The sequence below is a fragment of the Lathyrus oleraceus genome, chromosome 6 (genome assembly GCF_024323335.1).
Source record: "Lathyrus oleraceus cultivar Zhongwan6 chromosome 6, CAAS_Psat_ZW6_1.0, whole genome shotgun sequence".
Lineage (NCBI taxonomy): Eukaryota > Viridiplantae > Streptophyta > Magnoliopsida > Fabales > Fabaceae > Lathyrus > Lathyrus oleraceus.
This window is the reverse complement of record NC_066584.1, coordinates 112,511,204-112,519,528: the sequence shown is the minus strand read 5'-3', so window position 1 is coordinate 112,519,528 and position 8,325 is coordinate 112,511,204. Positions and strand designations below refer to the sequence as shown.

Sequence of the window (8,325 nt, the reverse complement as noted above, 5' to 3'; positions counted from 1 at the left end):
ACATTTCATGGGAGAGGGGTACATTTGTTATGAATGGGGGTTGTCATGGCAATCAAGCGATATAAGTATATGCCCCATACACCATACAAGTGGGCCACAGTTAATCACACAAATAAGATATAAACAAGTACATGATCAAATCAAATAATCAAAGAAATGAAACGAATGAACATTAAACAACGTATGAGTGTAAGTGTAAGGGAACCGGCTCATTGTAAGAAAGCCCAAGAGTAAGCTATGTGAGGTTGATGGCGATGCTTAAAAAGCAATCGACTTACAAGGGTGTAAAAAAGGGCTCGATATTGAATCGAGAAAAATATAATTTTTATAGTTTAAAAATGGTTTTGAATAAATGATGAAATTAAAAGAAAAAAAACAGATTTGTGTTATTAAATAATAATAATAAAAAAAAAAAAAAAAAAAAAAAACTATAAGTATAAGAGGAAATATAATGACACATAAACATAAAAAAAAGAAAGTTAAAAGAAGTAAAATACTATATATGGGTGTCGAACCCACTACCCAAAGGGAGGTGAGACCACTTCTCCTCCACTGAACCACCAATGGTCGACTGTTACTTTAACAGTGACCCTACCACATAAAGAAGAACCGAAAAAAAAAAAATAGAAAAAAAATAAAAATAAAAAAGGGCTAACTAAAGGTGGGTGGTGGGCCACAAGTACTTGGGCCGGATGAACATTCAACAAATCCTTTGGACTATTTAGGTTCGGGTCGGGTGAGACCCGCTCCAGCTTGGCCCGAGATGAGGTGGCACCGGGAGTACCAAACACGCCCTAGCCGCGTGGCTGTTGGGCAGTAATCAAAGGGATGCTGCTAGCATTAATCATCAGCTGGCAAATTTCAATGAGAAGCCAACATAAAGGAAAAGACAGGTCAAACAGCTATTGAAGCACGGGTATCCATTCCCAACGCAAGTCTTTAAGTGCTTTAAACAATATTAAAGACGTATATTACTATTCTCTTTTTTTTAACAAGAGGAGATGAAACAAAGCATCACAACCCACATATAACCATTCCTCAAGTAGGCAAATGACCACACAGGAAAAATGAAAGAGTTAAAAAAATGAAGGTAAATGCACAGCAACACTCAAAGATAGTACATCAAGGAAAGACGATGATGAAGCTTAAGTTGAAAGGAATAGAGAACAAAGACCAGACCAGAACTAAGTTTTAGGCTTACCTTTCCACGAAGAGATCGACGGTGATGTTGGGTCCTCTCAACTCCGGCGCGTTTGATTCTCCGACGGCATTCAAATGGAATCTCGTGTCTTCTTTGCGGAAAAATAGCGCCAAGGCTAGGTTGCCTCCCCCTTCTCCTTCTTGATTTCGTTAGGGTTTTAATATTCTCTTCGCCGCCTCCAATGAGTCCTAGGGTTTTTCGGCCGCCCCTATCTGATTCCTCTTTCTCTCTATTTATGCTCTGCAGTTAGGGTTTGGGGATCAAAAGAGGTCTCTGCCAAGGCCTTTCTGTGCTCAGAAATTGGAGTGGTCTTTTTGGTGTATGGTTCGAAAAAAGGTAATCTTAACTTCCACTTTCTTCCCTGAATTTTGTTTCTACCCCAATTTGGGAATTTTCTGATATTTTGAAATTTACTGTTGGCTAATGATGTTGTTACTGCAGTGAAATTGGCTTGGTTTGATTTCAAAATCTGAAGGATGGTTAATTGATTCTTGGAGCTGCCACAGTTGTGTTTGTTGTAGTAACCATGCCGACATTCACTTACGGTAAGCTTTTTCTTCTTTGTTCATGCCATCTTAGTACATCGAAACTTGGTGAATTTACGCAAAACTCGTTGCGTTTGATGCTGCAGGAGGAGATGCTGAGTTAAAGGAGATAACGGTGTCATTCTTGCTTGAACATGACTTTCTAACTCATTATTGTAGTTTTTTATCTAATGGTTCACTGAGTTTTCTGATATTTTCAGTTCTGTTTGCTCAGCTCTTCGAGCCTGGATTTTTTTTTATTCTTCCAGCGAAAGGGTTGTCGCACGCTTGAGGAAGAATTTATTCAGTCACCTTGTAAACCAGGTAGTTTGTTTCTCTTCATCTGTGTTACTTTGGATACTACAAACTTTCATGTTCATGACATGCTTGTTTATTAATTTATTGTTGATGGTTTTTCCAGGAAATAGCCTTCTTTGATGTTACACGGACCGGTGAACTTTTAAGCAGGCTATCTGAAGATACACAGATCATTAAGAATGCTGCAACTACCAACCTCTCAGAGGCCTTGAGAAACTCGTCAACTGCATTTATTGGTCTCGGTTTCATGCTTGCAACATCATGGAAGTTAACATGTGAGTATCATGTCACTTCTGGTTTTTAATGGTTTTAAACTGGTTGAACATGTTCTCTGATTGTCGGGATTTTCGGATTGTCTAGACCATCAACCAGTTTATCCTAACCTGTGCTCTCTTTCTCTCTTGACAAATTCTTATAGTGCTGTCTTTGGCTGTTGTACCTGTTATTTGGGCTGGGTATCTAATGCTGCATCTTTCTCCTTCCTTTACTGAGCGCCATGTGCCTTTATTGCAGTGGTATATTCTTCCTCAATAGATTTTGCCTTGTCGATTACTTCTTGAAAATGATGAACCAGAACATTTTTAACTGAGCTTCTATCGGTACCCTGCTTTTGTTGTACAAGAAACTGATCATTAAAATCCTTTATGGCTTTGAAATTTTCAGAAACCAGCTGCCGCATTTCTTGAGTAACAACAGAAAAACGTGAAGAGGCCATTGCAGTGACAGCTTTTGCCCCCCCCCAATTAGGTAACAATCTAATGATTCCTTTGATTTACAGAACACTGGTAAGAAATCTTCAATGGAAGCACTCATCATACTTACTGAAAGGCTTGTTTTTTGACAGGTGCTTAAATGGCTATTTTTAATATCCTGAGTAGAAGCAATTCTCCATATCTTCCTTAGTAACCTTGGTTCTGTATATTCTGCAATGATTTGCACTAACAGAATTTGAATCAATCTGGAAACGCACATTTTCTACTAACCGTCTACGGCAGCGCTCATCAGCAGGTTTATGCTTGGCCATTGACGACACTTGTGGCATGTTGGAAAAATTTCAAGGCTTGACCACATTATGTTGCTGGAACTTTGTTTGTGCAAGTTGGGTATTACAGCAGTTGGTGCAGTTAGATGAATTCCCTTATGTTAGTTCTGACAGTTAGAATTAGGTTCATTTAAATGGTTAAAATGTTAATTGATATGCTATGTATGTTAACTGTTTTGTTGCCTGCTTTTGTGGCTGAATCCCTTTAAGACTGTACAGTAGAAACAACGTCATACCCAAAGCCATGATCAACAGGCCTCCATACCACTTCTTCATTTCCATTAAACCTTGAAGTAAACATAGGTGCTTCCAGTCATTCACCATTGAAGGATGCAAAACGTTCCAAAAATCTGAGATGTGAAACGCTGAAACTACTAGTCACCATTTTCATCAATAGCACTTCCATTATTACCAAATGTACACTCCAAGTATATTGTGATCTTGCAAAATGTACCCTTCAAAGAGTAAGATTCTCTAAAGCTAATCCATTCTCAAGGACATACTTGACCATTTAAAGGAAATAAATAATGCCGGCCATTGATTCATTCAATACGCTCTAATCCATAATACAATAGAGTGATCAAAACATCAACAAGGATTATCTATTTATTAGCGGGATTATTTTTCTTTCATCCTTAACAAATATTCATGATGGCTCAAATTCCAAGCACTCAACCCAAAACCAACTTTCCTCCGATCCAACACTACATTGAAATCAACTTTCCCCTGATTCAAAACTACATTATGGTACCTGATATACCAACTCGTCCATAGGACAACACAAAACTTAAATCCAATCAAGCCTTGGGCCATCATCTGAGTGTGAAGCAAAATTTTATGACCTTACAGGTGATTGACTGGGAAAAAATTTCAAGGTCAAAATCGGGGTATGACACTAGGTAAGGGGGTTGGTTATGAAATGGGAAGGTTTTACGCACCCAAAACATCCTTAGTACTCTAAGGGGACCTCTTTTTGCAAATATGTGTTGTAGGTTGGTATTTGTGAACAGATTTTTGCAAAAGATTGGAGGGATGAGAAGAGAATAGATTATATTTACAAGTTTGTTGTTTGAATGGATGAACCCATTGCCTACGTACCATCACAAAGGAGGATTAAAACCTCGTAGTTCGGGGTAGAAATCTCAAAGATTGGTGAATTGATTTGATCAAAAGCCTTAAGGTCTTTTGTTATCAAAGGGAGAAAACTCAACCTAAACCAACAATCCACCATGTGAGGAAGGCTTCAACATACTAGTGAGGGGTTAACCCTATAATAAGCATGGAAGACTTATAATCCAATCACTAAGGATGAGGTGAGATTTACATCAACCACTATGATAACTCTAACCTATGACTAATGTTTTTGAAAAGGTTTTAACAAGTGGCCATTGGAACCACAAAAACAACTTGAAGTGAGTTATATTTACAAGTTAAAGTTATTTACAAAATGAAGTCAAAGTTGGATTAATATTTATTCACAATGAGTATTTATGAAAATGGTTTTGAAAAGTCAAAGGCTTAAGGCCTAGGTTTCTAATTTGAAACAAAGTCAAAGTTTGAAGAAAAAGATTTTTTTGGCATGGTTAGAGTGGGGATAAGAAGAGAAGGGCTAATCCTAAAGCATACAAAGATAAGAGGGGAAAGATAAACCCTTGGAGTCCCTTTCCTTGAAGTCATATAGATGACTCAAGATGCTCATTTCCTTTGGACTTAGCACACAAACAAGCAATCAAACAATTTGAATTCAAGCTCCTAGGATCTCCATTTGGCTTGGCTCTTAACTTGGCTATTCATGACAATGGTCCTCTTTTCACAATCTCATAGTGGAATCCCTATCACACAAGAGCAAACATCAAAAAGTTCACAACACAATAAAGGGAATGGACAAAGAATAAGTGTGGAGGAGAAGTCCTTTGAGGTCAACTTTAAGTTTTAGCATTCTAAAGGCATGAGGCCTAGTTGCTATTCAACAAGTTTTGCATTCTAAAGGCACGATGCCTAGTTTCTCTTGAACTCCTTTAAGCATAGGTAAGTCCTAATTCTAGGTCCTTTCTCCTTTTGCATTTGGTTCACACAAAACAAACACAAAGCAAACACAAGATATGAATATATTTATATACAATATTGGGCTCAAGTGAGCAAAAGAAAAATGACATAAACATAAAATATGGGCTCAAGTGAGCAAAGTGAAAATCAATATGAATAATGAGCAACAAATAAATGACATTAAAAGTAAATTGCAAGAAATTAAATGCTCAAATTAAAGTTAGTAGTTAGTAAGGTTATGTTAGCTTGTCATAAGACAATGTAGCGCTATGTTAAGCAATCGTAAGTGGACTAATATAGTAGTCACACCTATCCAAGGCCGGTCAATAAAAATATAGGCAACGAAACACAAGTTAGAGATCGTGACTAGTAAGCCAAGCTCCATAAACTTGCCATGCCAAAACAAAAGGGGATGGGCCTTGTATTGTCTTTAAGTTTTTTTCTTGACCAAGAAGCAACCTATCTTGGCCACAAAACAACTCACTTGATCATGGATCAAGTTGAGTTTGGTTTGGATCAAAGAAGGTTAAACCTCTCATTTGTCAAGACCAACCATAAGACTTTAACTCATTGGCCATTGATGGAAAGAAAGGGATGAAGATGAAAGGGAGGGAAAAAGAAGACCACAACCAAATTGTAGTGGGGTATTCGTTACCTTTAGATTTATTGACTAAATCAAAAGTAAACATACAATTCGAGACGCCACCACACTTTTATTTATCCAAAGGAAAGGTTAAAAAGTGAACAAAAACCAAGTAAGAAGTTTTATCAAATCAAAAACTAATAAAAATGTCAGAGATCTGGGTAAGGGGGTTGGTTATGAAATGGGAAAGTTTTAAGCATCCAAAACATCCTTAGTACTCTAAGGGATCCCTTTTTGCAAATGTGTGTTGTAGGTTGGTATTTGTGAAAATATTTGTGCCAACAAGATTGGAGGGATGAGAAGAGAATAAATTATATTTACAAATTTTGTTGTTTGAATGGATAAACCCATTTCCTACGTACCATTACAAAAGGTAGGATCAAAACCTCGTAGTTCGGGGTAAAAATCTCAAAAATTAGTGAATTGATTTAATCAAAGGCCTTAAGGTCTTTTGTTATCAAAGGGAGAAAACTCAACCTAAACCAACAATCCACCATGTGAGGAAGGCTTCAACATACTAGTGAGGGGTTAACCCTATAATAAGCATAGAAGACTTATAATCCAATCACTAAGGATGAGGTGAGATTTACATCAACCACTATGATAACTCAAACCTATGACTAATGTTTTATGAAAAGGTTTTAACAAAGGTGGCCATTGGAAGCACAAAACAACTTGAAGTGAGTCGTATTTACAAGTTAAAAGTATTCACAAAATGAAATCAAAGTTGACTTAAGGTTCATTCATAATGAGTATTAATGAAAAGAGTTTGAAAAAAGTCAAAGGCATAAGGCCTAGGTTTCTAGTTTTGAAAACAATGTCAAAGTTTGCACAAAAAAGTTTGGCTTGGGTTAAAGTGGAGAGAATAAGAGAAGGGCTAGTCCTAAAGCATACAAAGATAAGAGAAGAGATAAAACCCTTGGAGTTCCTTTTCTTGAAATCATAAGGATGATTCAAGATGCTCCTTTCCTTTGGACTTAGCAAGCAACAAGCAATCAAAACAAATTAGAATCAAGCTCCCAGGATCTCCATTTGGCTTGTCTCTTTTAACTTGGATACTCATGACAATGGTCCTTCTTACTATCTCAAGATGGAATCCCTATCACACAAGAGCAAACATCAAAAAGTTCACAACACAATAAGAGGAATGGACAAAGAATGAGTTTTGAAAAGGGGTCCTTTGAAGTCAACTTTAAGATTTAGCATTCTAAAGGCATGATGCCTAGTTGCTATTCAACAAGTTTAGCATTCTAAAGGCATGAGGCCTAGTTGCTCTTGAACTCCTTTAAGCATAGGTAAGGTCCTAATTCTAAGTCCTTTCTCCGTTTTGCATTGGGTTCACACAAACAAAGATAAAACAAACATAAAGCAACAATATATTTATATACAATAATAAGCTCAAATGAGCAAAAGGAAAATGACATAAACATAAAATATGAGCTCAAGTGAGCAAAATGAAAAGCAATATGAATAAACGAGCAAGAAAGTAAATTGCATTAAAGTAAATTGCAAGAAATTAAATGCTCATATTAAAGATAGTAGTTAATGGTTATGTTAGTGTGTCATAAGACAATTTAGCGCTATGTTAAGCAATTGTAAGTGAACTAATGTAGTAGTCACACCTATCTAAGGCCAGTCAATAAAACTATAGGCAAATAAACACAAGTTAGAGATCATGACTAGTAAGCTAAGCTCCTACAACTTGCCATGCCAAAAGAAAAGAGGGAGGCCTTGTATGGACTTTAGGTTTTTTGCTTGACCAAGAAGCAACCTATCTTGGACACAAAGCAATTCACTTGATCATGGATCAAGTTGAGTTTGGTTTGGATCAAAGAAGGTTAAACCTCTCATATGTCAAGACCAACCATAAGACATTAACCCATTGGCCAAAATCAAAAGAGAAGTGAGATGAAGATGAAATGAAATGGAAAGATAATTCAAATGTCAAACACAATTGGTCAAAAGTGAATCAAATCATCATCAACCAATGGTAAACAGAAGAGAAATGAAGATTAGAAGTCAACAAGTCAAACATATTTTTTGGTATTTTTGGAATTAAAATAAAATGCAAAATTAAAATGGACAAAATATGGTCAAACCTCAAATTCAATTCAAATCAACTTCAACAAGTCTAATTAAATTCTTATAGGTCTAACATGGTCAAATAAGGTTTGACAAAAACATTCAACAATTTTTGAAAACAGAAACTATTTTAAATCAATTAAAAACAATGAAAAATAACATAAATGAATTAAAATCTCAAATAATACTCAAATCAATTAAGAAATTGATGAGACTATTTTTCATAGACTTATCATGATCCATATGTGTTAAGAAAATATTTTTGGAATTTTCAGACATCAAAAAGTATTTAAAATGAATAAAAAACTATTAAAAACCAAATAATTCACAAAAAATATTAAATGAAATTACAAAAATAATTAAAATCAGATTATGAAACTAGATTTTTCAAGAAAAAATTTGGTGTTGGTCTCATATTTTTGTGACTTCAAATAAAACATTTATGAATTTTTGAAAATAAAAGGAATTA

The 8,325-nt window shown here is 35.7% G+C and overlaps 1 long non-coding RNA gene across 1 annotated transcript; it reads left to right on the top strand.

Annotated features, from left to right (window-relative positions):
* The first annotated feature begins 820 nt into the window (after nt 1–820).
* LOC127093210 (uncharacterized) lies at nt 821–3,275 on the top strand. The gene is made up of 8 exons (XR_007792479.1): nt 821–1,320; nt 1,448–1,537; nt 1,643–1,746; nt 1,833–2,049; nt 2,147–2,318; nt 2,462–2,558; nt 2,707–2,790; nt 2,888–3,275. It is a non-coding gene; the product is annotated as an uncharacterized LOC127093210 (long non-coding RNA).
* Nucleotides 3,276–8,325: the final 5,050 nt, after the last annotated feature.